Source organism: Canis lupus, chromosome 23 (genome assembly GCF_048164855.1).
Source record: "Canis lupus baileyi chromosome 23, mCanLup2.hap1, whole genome shotgun sequence".
Taxonomy (NCBI): Eukaryota; Metazoa; Chordata; class Mammalia; order Carnivora; family Canidae; genus Canis; species Canis lupus.
Window position 1 is genome coordinate 7,212,269 of NC_132860.1, and position 6,039 is coordinate 7,218,307.

The 6,039-nt window shown below is 35.1% G+C and overlaps 1 long non-coding RNA gene across 1 annotated transcript in view; it reads left to right on the forward strand.

The window, feature by feature from the left end:
• The window catches only part of LOC140615383 (uncharacterized), a 78,221-nt gene extending 72,454 nt beyond the window's left edge, over window positions 1-5,767 (forward strand). The window contains exons 3-4 of the long non-coding RNA XR_012016054.1: window positions 4,918-4,993; window positions 5,672-5,767. This is a non-coding gene — a long non-coding RNA (uncharacterized lncRNA). The remainder of the gene's footprint in view (window positions 1-4,917; window positions 4,994-5,671) is intronic.
• Window positions 5,768-6,039: the final 272 nt, after the last annotated feature.

A 6,039-nucleotide genomic window follows, 5' to 3' on the forward strand; every position in this document is an offset into this window, starting at 1 on the left:
TGTATAATTGCAATACAAGATTGAAAATGCTGTTTACAATGTAATTCTAAAGTAGTTTATACTCTTGCATAATTGAAATGGCTTGCTTGAAACAGCTCACTGCACCCAAATATGCCTACTTAGCTAAGCAGGAGGACTTCCAAGTCAATTCCTTACAAAACATTAGAGCAACTAGGTGAAGTATGTCCTGTTGCTGGCTGAGTTTTCCTAGTGTACTTATGTCAAAGTTTTCCAGTTTGGGGTGATCATTCCTTCCTGTTCTTCCTGTTCTTTCCATTAGCATAGTATTGTAGAAAGGTGCATTTATGATTTTATTAATGAAAGCCATTCCTTGATTGAAGACAATTGTCAAAGTACATCAACAATTTTAGTTTTCTGGATGCAAGTTTTTCAGCATTTCTCCTCTAAGACAACAGCCAGAGTTGGTATTGCCAACATACTGTTATAAACTTTGCTGGGATGCATTCTCCAACTTTTTTCAAAACATACTTTATGGAAATAAGTGATATGAATATTCTGTAGTTTTCTCTGAGTTGTTTTTTTTTTTTTTCTCTTCAAGATGAATTTCTATGAAGTTTCAGCCTCTAAGCTTTTGAACAGGTATTTCTTGGTTACCAAAGATTTAGAGAACACCATGCTAAGCCCTGGTAAAAATACTAAAGAAGGGTAATGGTCCTGGTCCAGATCACAAATGTATGTTAATTTTATGAAGATGGCAAAAAATATTTGAAAGAAGTAGGAAGTTCGAATTCCAGCTTTAATATTTGCTAATGACAGGACTTTCAGCAAGTTCTTTAACCTTTCTGAGTCTTAGTTTCCTCATCAATAAAATGAGCCACACTAATATTTATTTTGAAAATCTTTATGACACTTAAATGACTTAAGTAATCTATGGAAAATCTATGTAAAAACTAGCACCATATCAAACAGAGAGTAGAGCTTACCTTCTGGTGACCATGATGACAATAATGATGTAATAATCATCTTTATTACTTCATATATATATAAATGAATATTACATATTTTCAATGACAATGCTAAATTCAAAGTTAACTTTAGGTTCTGAGTTTTTAAATATATCCATGCGTAAAAATATAAATGATAAGCTTAAATACTTTTAACTTGCCAAATAACTAATAATTGATGCATCAAATACTGGTTAAGAGCATTTAAGTTTATCATTATATTTTATGCATAAATATGTTTAAATCAAAGCAGCCAACTTTAATTTATCAAGTTATCCAGAAGTTAATCTGATTGCATATCTGGGAGTCTGAGGAATGATATAGGATAGAATAGGTTTCTTGATAGTTAGTAAAATGGAAAAATCCTAAGAAGAGATTAAAAATATCATTAGAGCAGAAGTTTGGTTTCTGAGGCCCTCAGATTTCAATTCAGACTCTAATTATTTCTGGCTGTGGGACTTAAGCAAATGATGAAAACCCTTCAGTTTCCTTATTTTGAGAAAAGGTATAATATATATAAAATGCTCAGCAAAGGATCTGAAAAAGAGTAATGACTCAAAAAATGGAAATTATCATTCACTTAGCTATTTTTTCAATTATTAATTGGGTTGAAATTTGGTTTGTGTTTCTGACCAAGAAGCAACGAGCAGAATAAATTCCTAGGTTTAATATGTTCAGGAGCTCAGGTTAGTGCAAGAGGGGTATTGAAAACTGGATTCATTGCTAAAGAGGATGTCCTCATGAAATACCCAGTAAAAAGTGACACTGTGCCAGATTCTTGAGCCACAGAAACTGTGAGATAATAATTTTGTGTTGTTTTAAGCCACTAAGCTAGTGGTAATTTGCCAGGCAGCAAAAGAAAATTAATACAGAGCTCAAGACAAAGAAGTGCAGATTTGTTATGTTGAACTTCATGTTTAAAGACCTGAATAGGTATAAATGTACCATAACTAAGCATTTGTCGCACATTGTACATTTTTAATTAGAACATGATGAATTTCTTACACGACTAATAAACCAAAGCCTCAAAAATGTGCATACATGTGAAATAGGCTTGCCCTCTGCCCTCCAAGGAGCTAACAAATTAGTGGGCAGGATAGACATGTTCCTAAATTTAAAAAGACTCGGAGCAAACAATGAAGATAGGACAAAAAAGGTGCTGAATATGCACCAAGGATGGAAGTAGTCATTTTCCTAGCTCCTGGGTAAGACAGTGGCTCCACGGTACAGACAAAAGACGTTAAAATCAGACTCCAGAGACACTGTGACTATTAGAGGCTTCTCCTCTGGGCTTTACCTTGATTTCTGCAGAAACCACTTACACTCCATTTCAATTTGTGAAGAACAAAGCACATCTTTGTTCCAAGTTTTTGGATTTTATTCAGTAAATATATTATTGGCCTGAAATGTTAAGAACGATAGATTGCTTCACCATCCCTTTTGGCTTATGTAGGAGCCCAAATGCAACAAAATCTGATGTCATAGTAAAAAATTATGTAGATAATACCAAAAAAGCAGTGTCCATAGGAAAATAATATAAACAGTCGTATGTAGAGGATGCTATTCCAGTTTCTGAAAGTCCTTTTTTTTAATCTCCTCATTTTCAGTGGGATCTAATTATGATGCCCCTGAATGATAGGCATTCTAGGAAAAGGGTAGAAAATGGCAATAAAAAGCCTCTGTGGCACTAATGGATGTAATTCGTGTTTAACCCCTCCCCCCCATTAATTTCCAAATCCCGGAGTTGCAGTAATTTATGGTTATTACTCTACAATTCAGTGCTGCTTCTTCATGCCTTAACATACTGCTTGCTCCTCCTAACCTCACTCAACAGAATGAACAAATGAGAAGGCTAACAATCCTAGACGAGTGTGCGCATTTAGCAAGAATAAGTTGTCAATCCTATTGGGGTTTTCACTTTACATGAAGAGCTGAGATTTTCATGCTAAGGGAAAAAAAAGTAACAACTCATTTGGAACCTCTCATTTCTAAGTAAGTTATGATTTGGAAGAGGCAAAAATCTATCCTTTTTTTTTTTTTTTTTTTTTTTTTTTTTTTTAGAGGAGAAGGGTGCAGAGGAAGGGAGAGAGAGAATCTTAAACTGGCTTCATGCCCAGCATGGGGCTCAATCTCACAATCCTGAGGATCATGACCTCAGCCAAAATCAAGTCAGACATTTAACTGACTAAGCCAGCCAGATGCTCCAAAATCCGTCATTAAAAAAAAAAAAAAAAAAAAAGCTATTTGTAAAGAAAAGGCTAAGAAGTCAGTTCATGCATGCCTGTATCCATTCAATGTCGAATCAGAATGACAACATCTGCTGAGGACCAACGCTGCTGACTGTTGAGAATATAAATACAGCTAAGATATGTTTTCTGTCATAAAGAACTCTCCACTAAGAGGAGAGGATTATGCACCCAAATCACTTAAGACCAAAATGACAGGAACTCTAAGGGATTTGAGGGCACAAGAGACATGTATCTGATTCTGAGTGGGGATAGAAGGGAGAGCTGTTTTGTGTAGAAAGTGCTCCATGAGAGCTTTTCTGCAAGCCTACCAGGACGACATAGGATCATTAGAATGGATTTCAGAGGAATTGAGGATAATTATTCCACAGCCATGGAGGTTCAATATGCCTTCTGTGTGGAACTGCCTCGAAAGGATTAGGCAGATGGTTGGCTCCCATGACTGAAGTGGAACAAGCAAGGGTTAGGTGCCCAACCAACATTTAGAATGGGGAGGAGACTCAGCCTAGCTTTGCCTTGAACAGTGATCATCCCCTCCAGAGGGTGTTACCGGATTCAACCCTGGGGAAATAGGAGATAAGTTACTAGAATGGGATGCAGCAGGAGTTGGATCATTTGGATAAAATAAAAAAGAATAGAGAATAGGGACTCCCTGGGTGTCTCAGCAATTAAGCACCTGTCTTTGACTCAGGGTGTGATCCTGGGGTCTGGGATCAAGTCCCACATTAGGCTCCTGCAGAGAGCCTGCTTCTCCCTCTGCCTGTGTCTCTGCCTCTCTTTCTCTCTCTCTCTGTCTCTCATGAATAAATAAATTAAATCTTTTTTTAAAAAAAGAATAGAAAAAAAATTTTAAAAAAATAAATAAAGAATAGAGAATATTTGAGTTTTAATACAAAGAGGATTAAGTCTATTACACACCACCAGATGCATAGGGAAAGGAGGGCTTGTTCATGGAAAATAGGAGGCACTCAAGTCACTTCAAGTAAACACATAATCTAAGCCAAAAAACACTGTTCTATCTACACAAATACAGTTTTACATGTGACTTCCCCCTCTTAACCATAAGCCCTCCATGTATTTAAAACAATAAAGAACAACTTCTTACTACTCCGTATATTGTCTCTTAAACACAGAATAACTTAGGGTAGTGGTTAAGAGCCCCAAGGTTCCTTCAGTGGGGCCAGAGATTGCAATGTTTAAAGCAACTCAACCCCAGATCTTCACTACCTAGGTATACCAATGTTGCCTGACTGATAAGTTAGAGGAAAAAAGGAATTACAAAATGAACTTAGGGATCCCTGGGTGGCGCAGCGGTTTAGCGCCTGCCTTTGGCCCAGGGCGCGATCCTGGAGACCCGGGATCAAATCCCACATCAGGCTCCCGGTGCATGGAGCCTGCTTCTCCCTCTGCCTGTGTCTCTGCCTCTCTCTCTCTCTCTCTGTGACTATCATAAAAAAAAAAAAAAAAAAAATTAAAAAAAAAAAATGAACTTAATGATAGCCATTAGGGATACCTCATTCAAGAAAAAGAGACATTAAAACATAAATTCTAAGACAATTATGGTGGCCAGACTAGATTCAATGAAATCAGACTGCCTGCAGGCTAATTCAAACAAGATATATCTCTTCAGTCAGCACTCCCAGAACAGCACCTGAGATGGACATTCTACCTCAAATGATTCTCTTGTGCCACAACGTGTTTTTCAGGGCAAACTTCAAGGAAGTCAAGGTGAGAGAAGATGAGCAAAATGGGCGTTGCACGTTACCTTCAAGTGGCCCAAAGGTAAATGTTTAATAAAACTCATCTTAATCTGTATTTCTGATACAAGAATTCTGACCTCATCACTACCTAATTCTTTTTAATAGCACCAATCAGTATCTATATTTTATTGTTAAATGCTTCAAATCGTCTCCTGGAAGCAGGATATAAATACTAAAAAAATTATATATATATTTTCCTAAATACATATGTATATATATATTTTTTTCCTAAATACATATGTATTTATATTTATATATTAAATATTTATGTATTTACAGTTTTTATATATTATTAAAATATTTTAATATGCTTTTGAATATGTAAAGCTTTGTTTTTGTATTTATATATTATGTTGCGTATTTAGGGTTGTGTGTACAAAACAAATATATATTTGCATACATTATATATAGTCATATATGTACTTTATAGGTTTATTTAAAACTATACAAATATATACACATACTGTAAAATAAAATTTAGCTCAATGTACAAGAGTGTTTAGTCTCAGCATAAGACTATATTTGCAAAACTTGTTTTCATCAAATAAGTTTTCACTTAATACCTCAAAAATATTAATATATTCATGTTTTTATTAATATGCAAAGTAAAGCCAAATAATGCATGATTTTCCACCTACTATAGCCATCTGATGGGTACATAGATGGAGTAATTGGTTGATTACTTATTTTATTCCTTTAGTAATGAAGAAATACTGACTGCCCATTGCTAGAATCAGAGAAATTAAAAATGAGTCTCTGCCTTGCCTTTGAGGAGCTAAATATAGTGGGAAAGGTAAATATAGAAAATGATCAAGTATAATTATTTGTGTTAAATGTAAAAGAGACTGCACAACGGGAGCACAGAGGAGAGAATATTATTAGTTACCAATTAATTCTCCATTAGATGCAGTAATACTGGTTATGAATTGATGCACTTTTACTATAAATCAGGGTTAAATGCTTTACTTGTGTTAATCTCAGAAAATCTATACAGTAATCTTATGGAATTAGCTACCAAAAGTGAGTAAATTTAGCCAGGTTAAGTGATTTGCTTAAAGTCAAAATGCT